Source organism: Orycteropus afer, unplaced genomic scaffold, assembly GCF_000298275.1.
Source record: "Orycteropus afer afer isolate SDZICR_OR568_19922 unplaced genomic scaffold, OryAfe1.0 scaffold00068, whole genome shotgun sequence".
Classification (NCBI taxonomy): Eukaryota; Metazoa; Chordata; class Mammalia; order Tubulidentata; family Orycteropodidae; genus Orycteropus; species Orycteropus afer.
Genome location: NW_006921655.1, coordinates 235,912 through 246,003, shown reverse-complemented (window position 1 = coordinate 246,003; position 10,092 = coordinate 235,912).

Here is a 10,092-nt window from a genome sequence, read left to right as displayed (position 1 = left end):
GGCCAGGAGAAATGGGAGGCTGCTTCCCGGCAGCTGACCAAATCACACCAAGGCTTGCTGAGAGCCACAGGCTGCCAGATGCCCATCTTCTACAGGCAATGCACCGAGCCCAGCCAGAGGAATGGGGTTTGCCGAGGAACAAATGAGGGCAGAGAGGAGTCCAGGAGCCCCTCTTCCTGTCCTCCACAGTCTGTTTCAGCATGCTACCAAATCCCCAAAATCCTAAAACTAACAAAGGCAGCTGTGTCATAACCTGGCCCTTCCATGTAGCATCTTTAGCCCCAACTTCTCTAACTGGAGACCCTCTTCTGTCCCAAGTCTCCCGAGGGAAAATAGGCCTGATAGCTGGTGTGGGTGAAGGGGAGTTACTGGAGCCTAGTGTCCAGTCCTGGCCAGCGGAGCCGCGAGGAGTGCATGGGGCATGTCCTTGTTGTTAGGGACATTTCCAAGCTGTTAGATGCTGTTTAAAAACAGAAATAAAATTGAAAACTAAAGACTCAAGGTTTTATCTCTTAAATGTTTACTTTTTTCCCCTAGATCACAAAATGAAGTATTTCAGCATAGAAAAAAGTCTGGGAAGGCATATGCCAGAATGTTAACAGCTGTTATCTTTATGTCATGTGATTAAGGGGACTTTCATTTCTTTGTGCTTTCCAAGTTTCCTGAGTTGAGCACAAAGTGCTTTTGTAATTATAGAAGACCCTAATACATTTTATTATGTTAAAAAGTAATACATAGTCATTGTAGACAGAAAATCATTTAAAAAAAAAAAGATGTAAATTTACCCATAATCCTACCACCTAGAGATAACCACTGTTGACTTTTTGAGAATCCAAATGTTTTAAAATAGTTTCTTTTATCTTGGAACAAGGACAAAGAGACTCTCTTTGCTCTTTTATCAGGGAGCCCTGGTGGTGCAACAGTTAAGCATTCAGCCACTAACTGAAACGGCACAGTGTGTACGCACCAGGTGCTCCATTGCAAGAAAAGCAAAAACCAAACTCACTACCACTGAGTTGATTCCAATTCGTAGCAACCCCCTTTGGGTTTCCAAGGTGGTAAATCTTTATGGAAGTAGATTGCCCAGTCTTACTTCTATGGAGTGGCTGGTGGGTTTGAACCACCAGCCTTCTAGTTAGCAGTTAAATGCCTTAGGCATTATGCCACCAGAGCGCCTTCATTGGAAGATAATACTTGGCAACCTGCTTCCACAAAGATTACAAGCCTAGGAAACCCATGGGGCAGTTGTGCTCTGTCCTATAGGATCACTAGGAGTCATAATTGACTTGATGGCACACAACAACAATCCCTCTATCAGACTTTCCTACCATCATTGGGTGTGGAGACTATTCTCACCTTTACAGCCTTGCCTGAAGCCAGGAGAAACTTCTCTGAGGAGAGGTAAGCAAAGAGAATGATGATTCTCTTGAGGATTAGAAATAAGGGCATGGAATTTACTTCCAAGTATTTCTACTTGAAAATTTTGTTTAGAAGCTTTTAGAACTAGCTCATGGGAGCATACAGCAGGAGGCGTGGGAAACAGGCCCTACTCTGCCATGAGAGGTGGGAGAAGGTAGGGAGGGGTGCAAGTATTGCCCTGCTGGCTGAGGGCACTGGAATGGGGCAGGCCCTTCTGAAAGCAAGTATCCGGAAAAACTTGTTGGCAATTCAGATTCTGGTTCCCATGTGGATCATGAGACCTGAATTAACTTCAGGCCAAGTGGCTTTCAGAATGTTTCCTGCTATGATTAGCTTTTATTGCAGGTAGTGATTATCTGTGAGATATTGTTTGGGAATTTTTGATTGAGAAGGCCTCTACTCTCAAATAATTATCTACCATATGAGCTCGTATTATGTGCCAACTACTGTGCCTAGCACTTCACGTATATTCCCTCTTTTAATAGAACGTTACTATAAGATGGGTCTATAATTATCCTCCAACAGGACAAGATACATAGGAAGTAACTTGTTCATGGTTATACAGCAAAGAATGGTAGATCCACTAAGTCTCCCCACCTCTCTAGAGAGCACCCTGAAGCTCCATCATGAACATTTTTGGAATGCATATAGGTCAACAGTAGGCACCTTTAAAAATCCACAAGAGTCCTAATGTGAAATGGGAGTTACCTATCTATACCAGTGTAATTTTATCAGCTCAAGGTTTTCTCTAAGCACCTTGACCCCCATAGCCAACGGCCTTAAGGTAGGTAATAATAGTGGAATTTTTAAAAAAACCTTTTGATTAAAGAGTCCCTGGGGGGTGCAAAAGGAGCTCTGGTGGCACAGTGCCTAAGACATTTGACTGCTAACCAGAGGTTGGTGGTTCAAGTCCCACAGCTGCTCTGTGGAAGGAAGATGAGGGCAATCTACTTCTGTAAAGATTTACCACCTCGGAAACCCAATGGGGGTCATTATGAGTTCGAATCAGCTCAATGGCAGTGGGTTGTTGTTTTGGGGTGTTGCAAATGGTTACAGCATTTGGTTAGGTTGGAGGTTGAATCTACCCAGAGGTACCTTGGAAGAAAGACCTGGCAATCTAAGGAAAAATCCACTATCACCACCAGCAGTACTTGCTGAGGAGTGGATTCCTACCCAAGGTGACCCCATGTGTATTAGAATAGAACTGTCTTCCACAGGGTTGTCAATGGCTGATATTTTGGAAGGATCACCAGGGCTTTCTCCCAAGGCGCTTCTGGGTGGACTTAGCCAAGTGCTTTAGTATACCACCCAGGACTCCTTCTCTCCTGTGTTGTTGTTTGCCTTTGAGTCAATTCCAAGTCATCATGACCCTATAAACAATAGAAGAATCACTGCCCATCCTGCACCATCCTCACAGTGGTTTCTGTACTTGAGCCCATTTTTGCAGCCACTGTGTCAATTCATCTTATGGAGAGTATTTTCTCCTGTAGAATGGAAAAATAATACCTCACAAGGTCCTTGTGAGGATCAATTAAAATAACTCATCTAAATGTCAACAAAAGTGCCTGGTTATGTAGCCAAACTCACTAAATGGTAGTGAGACAGGCAGGGAAGGGGACTGGCTGAATCAAGCGGTATCTAACTAAATATTTGTGGGATCTAAGCCTATGACACATGCTGACCACCACGTAATTATTGCTGCTAGTGGCAACCCCATTTATTTCGTTGCAGCATTTATCACAATTTTATGACTACATATTAATGTATGTCCTCCTCACTTGACTATTAGCTGCACTCTACTTCAATGCCTAGCACAAGCCTGGAACACAGCAGACACGTAACATTTGTCGAATAAATGAATATGAAACCACAGATCCCAGTTCTCCAGGAAAGCCAAATATTAAACATTCATTTAACTCCTAACAATTTGGAGTTTGAAAAATAGGCTTATACTACATTTAACCATACTGAAGTTACATAAGGAGCTCTGGTAGCATAGTGCCTAAGGCACTTGACTACTAACCAGAAGTCTGTCAGGTCCACCAGCCACTTCTCAGAAGGGCTGTTAGGCAATCTATTTCTGTAGTGATACTGCCTTGGAAATCCAAGGAGGGGTCGCTAGGAGTCAGGTCCAGAGTCCATCCACCCAAGGGCACATAACAACAACAACAATGACAGAGAATGCTTGTAATTAACAAGCTAGGCCCTTGGTAAGATAAAAGTTACATTTCAAAAGCTGGACAAGCTTGACCAGGTTTAAAATGCTGATAAACCTCCCAAGTTATCTTTCAAGTTCCTCACCAGGTGCAGAGGATGTGCAATAAAATTCAAAGTGACCCACAATGACCTTCCACCAGAGGCAGTTATGATCAGGAGCCTCTCTCCGGGACTTGAACCAGAGTCCAGAGACATAACATCCCAAAATAAGTCACGTCAGGCATCCCAGGGACCTTCAGAACAGGTTCCATCTAGATTCTTCCAACAGCCTTTGGTATAGAAGCCATTTTGGCTACTTCCTGCCTACTCACCTAATTTTCAGAAGCTCTGGTGGCATAGTGCCTAAGGCACTTGACTGCTAACCAGAAGGCTGGCAGTTCAAACCCAGCAGCCACTCCTCAGAAGGAAGGTTGGGCAATCTACTATAGTGATACTGCCTTGGAAACCCAAGGTGGGGTCGCTATGAGTCTGTCCCACTTGACAGCACATAACAACAACACCACCACCTAATTTTCATAACCCCACCCTCCTACCAGAAATCCCCACCTATTTCATGTATAAAGAGGATGCCTTTCTGCCCACCCCTCCCCCAGAAAAACCCTTTATAAGGAGCTCTGGTGGTACAGTGCCTGAGGCATATGACTGTTAACCAGAAGATTGATGGTTCAAGCCCACCAGCTGCTCCTTGAAAAGAAAATGAGGCAATCTACTTCCAAAAGATTTACCGCCTTGAAAGCCCAGTGGGGGTCACGATGAGTCAGAATCAACTTGATGGCAGTGGGTTTGGGTTTTTTTGGAAAACCCTTTATAAACCCTAGGAAATCCTTAGTTTGGAAAGAGATTGGAGGCTAGCATGGAAACAGCTCCTCTTCCTCTCCCCTCAGGAGTTCTTCCCTTTCTCTTTAATAAACTTTGGTTCTGTGAACATTTTGCCTCTCCTGTTCAATTCTACACGGCAAGGACCCCTGCAACAGGGTCTCAGGACTCCCAGCAACAATAAAAGAGATTCCTTCTCTTTTCCTTAAATGCCTCAGTTTTCCCCTGGGATGAGTAGGGGAGGGAGGCAGCGTTTGGGACTTCTCTTAAGACACAGAGAGGTGGGGGAAAAGCCTCTGGAACATTGCAAGGTTGAAAAGAGTTTTACATTTTGACCCTGGAGGTCTAAAAGCCCTGTGGCAATCCATTGCCTGAAAACACCAAGGCTGGGTGTTTGTGCTTGAACCTTGCCCTTAGGGCTAGTGGGGCTTGTAGTTGCAGCCAGTTGTTTCTATTCAACTCCTCCAAGTGGGAAGACTCGGGCAAGAAAAGCCGGGACGTGCGGAATTCGGCAGTCTGGGACTTCAAGTGGGCCATCTCCGGAGGGGATCACACGTGGGGTCACATGCAGTTTGCTCCGCCTCAGGCTTGGCAGAGGCCGCTCGGCGGCGGGCAGGGAAAGGCTCCGCCTGGGCGACAGGACACGAGCCCCTTTGTCCGCGGCGTGAAGAGGCCCCAGCTGCAGGCAGAGCTGGAGCCCTGCAGGCCGGAGACGAGGAGCGCCCCCAGGCGGCGGCCACCTGGCTGTCGCCGCCCAAGGGAGCGCGCTCCGGGCGAGGATGAGGCGGGAAGGAGGGAAAGACAAAAGACAGACCGAGAGAGGGAGGAAGTCGGACATTCCAAGTCAGCTGGGTTCATCCTCCCAACACTCAGAAAACATTCCCTCGTCACCGGATGCTCATGCTTTTTGTGGTTGTCGTTAAACGACAGCTTTTAAATTTGCCTCCTCTCGAGGTAAAATTTAATTCAACAAGTATTGAATTGGCCAAGAAAAATTTAAAAGAACCATGAGATGCAGTTTTTAAGCCCAAGAGGTTCAAACTCCTTGGAAACGCAAAGGAGACTAAACCTTCCGATTTTGTCAAGAAAGCTAAGGAGCGCCGCGGGGAGTAGAGGACAGAGCTAGGTGTGCTGGAGCTATCTTGGCGACAGGACACGTCCTAGCCTGGTGGTGGATCTCCTGAGATGGAACGTGAACAAGGTCAGGCAGTCCTTACAGGGCAAAAAATGCAAGTGAAGAGTCCAAAGGAAATTCTTAAAGCCAAAAACCAATACAATGCTTGGTAACCGAAATCGAGCTCCACAAATTTTCCCTCAATATTTTTTCAAATCATGAAATATTTCAAATACTCCATGTGTGACTTTGGTATGTTTTTAAAGAAATGAAAATTTATACAGTTGAAGTCCCCATGTATCATTCTCTGATCTCATTTCCTTTCCTCATTTCTCTCCTCAGACACACATTACTTAATGTAGTACATATAATTTCCCTGCATGTTTTATGCTTCCAACATTTATATTTCCATAAACAAAATATAACATTACTTTTCATATTTAAAAATTTAAACAGATAATATGTGCAAAACTTATTTTTAAAGATATGTAGGTATACATTATGCTGAGTGAAGTAAGTCAATCACAGAAGGACAAATGCTGTATTAATCTGTTATTGTAAAAAGTCAAGAAAAGGTTTATCTGTGGAAGGAAATTTTTTTTTTGTCGGTTATTGGGGGTGGGAGGAGAGGGGAGAAAACACTATTAGATAGGTAGAGAGACAAGTATTGATTTGGGTGAAGAGAAGGGCAATGCACCAAATGTGAGTGATCAACACGGTAGCACTGAGGAAGAGGAAGACACAAGAGAGGTGTGTGGGAGGTACAGACAGCAAAAATTAACCCTTTTGCACATACAGTACTGCGTCATCAGTGAAAGCAAACATTGCTATACAGGTGGATAGATGGGTGAACAGGCTGAACTATTAGATATGTCCATGCAGTGGGGAGTGTGCCCAAGATCACATATAGGGTTGGCAGACAAAGTTTCTACAAGTGTATTGGTATGTTCTGTAAGAATGCCCAGGTATGTAGTGGAGCTGACGAGGGACAAGGTTGTAGTCACTTCTTGGCTACAGGTAGCTACCCAGAGGAAGCAAGTAGTTGGATCTGTGGGCTTGGGACCATGTCTCAGGGGACATCAAGCTCTATGGGCATAACACTACACAAAAACATTGTTCCACATCCTACTTTGGTGAGTAGTGACTGGGATCTTAAAAGCTTGCAAGCGGCCATCTAGATGCAATGATGGGTCTTTCCTCATCCAGAGCAAAGAAGAATGAAGAAAACCAAAGACACATGGAAACAATTAGTCCAAGTGACTGGTACACCATGCAATCCACAGTCTATATGACTATGAGACGAGAAGAACTAGATGGTGCCTGGCTACCACTGTCAACCACTCAGAGGGGGATCTCTGTAGTAGATCCTGGATAGAGTGGGAGAACAATGTGGGAAAAAAACTCAAAATCATTAAAGAAAAAAAAAAAAGGACCAGGTTTGCTGATCTGATAGAATCTGATAGAACTCTGAGACTATGGCCCCTAGTTGCTCTTCAGGTCTGGAATTGAACCTGCTCCTGTGGCTTCCAACCAAACAAAAGACAGGCATATATACAATAGGTAAATATACTCCTTGGAGAGATCAGTCATGGGAGAATAGAAGGGCTATGTACGTACAGGGAAACAGGGGGCAAGAGTGCATGGAGGGAAGGACACAGAGAAGAAGTAACTATGGGGCGGAAGTGGGAGGGAAGCTGTTTCATTGTGGTAAATTGTAGTCAATGTCGTAAGACAGTATATGTGAGCTGCTGTATGGAAAGTGAATTTGCTCTGTAAACTTTCACTCAAATCACAATAAAAATTTAAAAAAAAAGATATGTAGGTGTAGTTCATTTATTTAAACTGCTGTTCAGTATAGTTCATTGTAGGAGTGCAAAGTCGGATCTGACTCGACGGCAATGAAAATGAGATGATGAGATTTATAAACATTTAGTTTCTACTTGTTTGGAATTTGAACTACTCTTCAGTGGACATTTTCCCTTGTGTCTCCTTATACACACAGGATAGACAGTGTCAAGCTCAGTCTTAGGTATGCATATCTTCAGTTTTTCTAGGTATTGCCAAGCTCTCAAAGTGACCATACTAGTGGCGTTTTTACCAGGTGTGACTGAGAGTTCCTGTTGCTACACATCCTTAATTACACTAGTTTTATCAGATTCAAAATTTTTTAGCAATCTGATGGGTATGAAGAAGGCGTTCTGGTGGTGTAGTGGTTAAATCATTTGGCTGCTAACCAAAAGTTCATCAGTTTGAACCCAATAGTTGCTTGGAGGGATAAAGATGAGGTGTCTGCTTCCATAAAGATTTACAGCCTTGGAAACCCTATGGGACAGTTTAACTCTGTCCTATAGTATGGCTATGAGTTGGAATCACTTTGATGGCTGTGGGGTTTTAATGGGTATGAAATGGTATCTCATTTTGGTTTTAGTTTACCTGAGTAATGTTCCTGAGTTTGAACATTTTGAAATGTTTACAAGCCACTGACTTTCTCTTTCTTTGATTTGTCTGTTCCTAGTCTTTTGACGGCAAATAACAACAACAACAAAGTCTTAACCCTTTTTATTTTTCTTATTGAAATTTTTTACATATTCTGGACTAATCACATGCCAGTTATATATGAGACAAACAATTGTTTGTCACTTACAACTTATATTTCACTTTGTCTTTTTTAATTTATAACTTTTGTGACTTGCTTAAGAAATTAGTTCGTACCTCAAGGTAATATTCTATATATTGCTTTAGAAGTTTTAAAGATTTTATTTTCACATCAAGGTCTTTATTTTATCTGGAATTGCATTTAGGTATGATGTAAGGTAATTTAATTTTTGTCGTCTATGTATATCCAATCTTTCCAGCATGATTTACTGATTAGATAAGGGCAGTTAAAAAAAAAAAAAAGTATAGACAAATCCTAACTATAGTGTGAGGTGGTGAGTGTAGAGAGTTGGAGAGAATCCTGAAAGGAAGAAGTGGACACCAGGACCCAGAAAGGCCCCAGTCTGGACTCCAGCACTCTGCTTGGTTGGCACTGTTGGCCCCGGTCAATCCCAGGCATCAGAGAGAGTTTTAGAAAATTTTGAGAAAAGTATTTCTGGTTACTGAGACCACTGTGTGACCCAATTCCAGCCTGGGATTGCCTTCCCAAATGACATTACTGGCTCTGGTCAGTCCCAGCTATTGAAAGAAGGCACATCAGAGCACAGGCCCTGTATGGCACAGTGCCTGGGGCAAGGAGCTGGCTTGGCTGGTATAAGGGCAGTACTGACTAACATAATGGCTTTTTCTAACCATTTTCCCAAGAGCTAATAGTTCCATATATCTGTCTTCCAAGTTTTCGCAGGGGAGTTTTTCTAAAAATTCTTACATATCCAATCTATAATATGTGTTTCTTTGTCACAAGCTGCCTCACCACTAAGCTAAAATTACATATTTTAGGTTATTATTGTGGTAGCAAAGGAATTCCAGTGGCCTCCTCTGGAGGCTCAGTTAAAGCATTTGACGGCTAAGCAAAAGGTGGGCGATTAAAAGGCAACAACTGCTCTGTGGGAAAAAGATGAGACAGTCTGCTTCCATAAAAATTTACAGCCTTGGAAACCCTATGGGACAGTTCTTCTCTGACCTGTAGGGTGGACTTGATGGCATTCATTGCTCATTGTGGTAGCAGTCCCACTTCCATGTATCAATTTCTATAGTATTATAGGGCAAGTTGTTATTAAAACAATCTATAACAAAAAGACTGTAAAACAGTCAACAAACAAAATAGGAGTTTATTTAATTCTCCTCTAACTGTCTAGAGGTAAGCAGGCATCTAAGGCTAGTAGGCAGCTTTGCTCTACAAGCTCATTCAGGGACCCAATTTTCTTCCATCCTATTGCCCCAAATTTTCCTAAGATGTCTTCATGTATGTGGTCAAAGCTGGGGTGCTAAATGTGCATGAATTACTGTATGGAAAATGAATTTGATCTGTAAACTTTTACCCAAATCAGAGTTTAAAAAAAAAAAAAAGAATAAGAAAAAGATGAGATGCTAACAAACTACCTTGTAGCTTCCAGTCCTTGTGTTGATGTTTCTCTAATATTTTTAGTTATCTAGAGCTTTTTCTTTGGTCGAGTTCTTAGAAAGAACTCATAAGAACAGTATTCTCTGAGTTGTTTTTTTTTTCTTCAATTTTATTGTGATTTGGGTGAAAGTTTACAGAGTAAATTCATCTTCCATACAGCAGTTCACATACACTTTGTCTCATGACATTGACTGTAATTTCCCACAATGCAACAACTCTCTTTCCACTTCCTCCCCATAGCCACTTCTGCCCTATATCTTTCCTTCCCATATATTCCTGTACCGCCCCGTCCCCAGCTGTCTCCCTGTGCTTACACAGCCCTTCTATTGTCTCATGATTGATCTCTCCAATGTAGAATGTAGACACTTAATGTAAATGTTCAGCTCATATGCCTATCTTTTTATTGGCTAGAAGCTACCAGAGTGGGTTCAAATCTCGACCAGAAGAGCAACTAGGGGCCATAGTG